Consider the following 4,318-nt stretch of genomic DNA (forward strand, 5'->3'; position numbering starts at 1 on the left):
AATGATTTTAAGAATGTATATTAAAATTCTGTATAAAGTATTATCATTATCTTTAATGATACTGATTGAATAAAATTAAAATTCGAATACATGTCAGGTCTTATGCATGTATCCACTCATTTCAGACAAAGTTCTTTCAGATTTAGAACCAAAATAAGCTAAAATTATATACTATAGGAAAGAGTTCCCATTAGAATGAGCAATTCAATTCAAAATATTAGAATTCAATCATTTTTGAAATTTTTATCATCATCTTTGAGGAATTATGAAATTTGTTCAATAGAGAAATCAAACTATCAAAACTAAAGCATATAGTAAAAAATTTTGATAAGAGAACTGCATGAAATGGTTTCTCAGATAATAAACAATTAAAGAACTCGGCTAAGATAATTCGGAATGATTTAGAATTAGATTTTAAAACTAATCAAATACAGTCGTCAGTCTCCATATCTATGGGATTAAGGTGCCAACATTTGCCGTAAAACACATGGATTTCTGCAAAAAATCTGTACTCTATCAGTGTGTCCCAGATGTTTTTACGTATGTCTGAACACGTAAGCAACCATTTACAATAAACATAATTAATGTTACAATAATGAGTAACATTTTAAACTCATGTTTCTCAAAATACTTATAGTTAAGAACATGGTATCCACTAGAATACTTACCAAATACATGGCACATAAAGATAAGCCACCCTACTTAGATGGCATTTGTTGCTTTAGTGATAATGGGGCACATGCATCTTCAAAGTAAATGTAGTGAGCAGTAAACATTTTTTTATATGGTTTCATGACCATGCAAACACAAATCCATAATTATGGAGACTTGACTGCATGTTAATTGTTTAATAGAACAGAAACAATTAAGATTTATGAATAAGTTGAACATAAAATTCAATAAAACAAACCTTCAAAGAAGCATCATTTTACAGTTTCAAATGATTGACTAATTGGTATAATCCAATAAGATATTAACTGTAATAATTTTTTTTGCTTACTTACAAAATAAAATTTTCCAAAATTGTTCATTCTTACGAAGTATTTTCCGAATAAGAAAATTGCTTTGCAATTTATTTTTTGTAAACGAAATGTGTCTAATTAGAGTAACTGAAATACAGTGAACTTTTTCTATGACTAAATTTTTAGAGCAATTCACAATGGAACAAATAAATTGCATTAAAAGGCACAATTTTTTTGTGTAATCAAGCAACTAATTCATTAAAATAGCAATTTTTTTTTAACTTCTGATAATCTTGCCCTCTTATTTCCAATAGGATGGAGAGAATTAAAAGATGACTTTATAATATATAATCAAATCTATTTTTAAATATTTCTTACATCTAAATTCATTCTTTCCAGATATTTATGTTAAATAAAAATAGCCATATAAAAATCTTTTTAAAAATAATACAATATGATTAAATAAAAGAACTGGTAAGAAGTAATAAGAAAAGTTCGACAATGCTGCAAATCCAACATGTCAACACTGAGTATGATAAGCTGAGTGATGATACTGCAGAATTGCTAAACTCCTAGCGCAACTTCTCAAATTCTCTCATTCAATTACCCAGTATATAATAATTTACATCTTGTATATTGTAATATGTAAAAAATTAGAAAACAAAGAAGAGGTATAATTTAAAATTTCCAAATTACTTTTGAAAACTGTGTAAATACTTCCATCAAATAAGAATCAAATAGAATTACCACATTAGAAAATAGTCAAAGAAAATAAAATGTTAAAACTAACTAAATACTGTAACCTTTGTTATGCTGCTCATTAGTACATATTGTGCTTTTTTGTTATCCAATTATCATAAGTGCTTTAGCCAATAACTTTTAAAGTGTTAGTCACAATTGAATGTACAATTCAGCCATCGCTATCGCACATATACTAGTCAATTACCAAGCAAATTGGTAGCCGTATAAATAGTATAGTCACAACTGAATTTCTACCAACAAAGAAATGTTACCAATCATTGAACTTGAAACTACTATTTTATGAAATACAACTTACAAAAAAGTCGTATTTCACCTTGAGCCATTGATATATTGCTCGTTTGGTTTGTGTCTCAACAAGTTTAACACAATGAGGGGCTACTGTATATGTTTTATTGGTGCTTGTGAAATAAAAATTAATTGATATACATAGGAATTAATTGGGATATAAAAAATTTTAAAGTGTTAATATGAAATGTGTGTCCCCAAATTTTTATTCCAAATGGCAGACATTACTAATATCATAACCATGCATCATAAAAAAATGGCATGTCCCATAGAAAAAATCAATTTGTCAAAATGCAGCAGAATTGAATTCCACATTTTTATCAGTTGTCATAAGTGTCTAAATGAAAACCTGCTGTATTGCTTGACTGACCAAACTTCAATTACTTGAATTTGATGATCTCAGTAGCCAGCACAGCAGATTTCAGACATCTTAAATCTAAATGGAAATAAGAGAATAAATATACTGTCCTTTACTGTTTCCAACAGATCTGCAAGAGTTATGACAGCATATTGTTATAACTATTACTGAGCTGCAAAACAGACAATTTGATTATTGTATTAATGTCTGCAAAGTTACATGTGAGATTCACACTGAGGTATTGTAAAAAAAATTTTTTAAATGAGAAACATTTTTGTTTTAAAAAGATAAGCTTTTTTTTAAATATCTTTGGCAATTTATTACAATATAATTAAGATGGAAGATGGGCAAAGTTGTTCATATACAGAGGTAATAATCAAAGGATGATTATTACCTCTGTATATGCACATGCATCTGTTTTGGATGAATTTCTGCATATTTATTTATTTTAATTACATATAGGAAATGCCCAGAGACTAAAGATTTCCACCCACCATCCAACAAAATAGCACAAACAATAAACTTGAGAGAGAGAAACATTTCCAACAAGATACAACAATTTTTTTTAGTTTTATCATTAAAATGTTTTCAATCTAAAATGCAGAATAATTACAATCAATAACACACTCAATTATACTGTAATATTAATTCAAATACACAATCACTGAATTTACTGGACTACATTTAGGCTAATACTAAATCAATATTAGTAATTTGGCCTAAAAACAAGACAGTTAAAATGATTTAATATCTGTTTAAATATAGCATAATCAATCATAGATTACAGCAAACTGATACAACTGGGAAAAAATGACAGCAATTAAACAGCACAAACAGATGTTACATTGTGATGAAAAATTGCTTTAGATAACACAAGTATCAAAATTATCAGTTATTAATGATATCTTAAGAATTGAAGGCGACATTAAATGCTTATAGTGTATTTCTTTCTCCTTTTATGTAGCAAAGACTTATAATAGAAACAAAAAAAAATATTGTCAGATTTTAATGTAAAAACACTTTCAAGAAATTATTTCCTTCAACAAAATTAACCAAACAACATTTCATACTAAGAGAAAATAATCAAGAATGCCTGTAAAACTTTTATAGTGATAGATAGGATGTATCAAATCATCATTTGCTAATTGCTATAATTAATAACTATTTTTTTTCAATTTATTTTATATTGCAATTAACTTTGACAAAGGTATAAACTTGCTGAGAATAGTGTGCATTGACTAAAAAGTTTCCATCTATTTTATTATGAATGTGATGAAAATAATGTTAACACTAATACCCTGAGGCAATTCTAAGACAAAATTTTAAATTGTATAAATTTTATATTCCCCGTTCCATTTTCTTATTAGTCTTGATCCTGATGATGGCTGTCCAGTCGGCTGAAAGCATTCGATCAATAAAATATTTCTGCTGGTAGAGGCTAGAACTGTTTTCATTTATCCAATACACCTGTTTATGAGACTTATTATTGATATCATCATTGAGCAACTGATCAAATTCTGAAAAAAGTCAACCAATTAACTCCAGTTAAAAAGAATACCCTGAAAGTTAACTACCGTATTTAATTTAACCATGCAAAGACAGAAAAATTTCACTGTATTTCATTTAGTGAGACATATTGAAATTAAGTACATCATTTTAGTTTAAAAGTGCACATAATTTTCAATTATTTACACAATATTCACATCACTAGTGAAGAGAACTTGAAACTGTATATTTTTATTTGCAATTTGTCAGTTATAGTATCATCTACGTTAAGCTGTGCTGTATATTTAATATCAGCAGTGAAGCTTTGAATAGTAGCAGTTTAAGTGTCGAAAAATATCAATTAGGAAATCTGAAAATGTTTCAGATGTATTTTACTGAAATTAATTATATTTACTGTTTATATATGTATATCATTAGAAGCATATAAAAAGTTTCAATGCAAAAC

The sequence above is a fragment of the Centruroides vittatus genome, unplaced genomic scaffold (genome assembly GCF_030686945.1).
Source record: "Centruroides vittatus isolate TY-2023 unplaced genomic scaffold, ASM3068694v2 contig_1215, whole genome shotgun sequence".
In the NCBI taxonomy this organism is placed as follows: Eukaryota; Metazoa; Arthropoda; class Arachnida; order Scorpiones; family Buthidae; genus Centruroides; species Centruroides vittatus.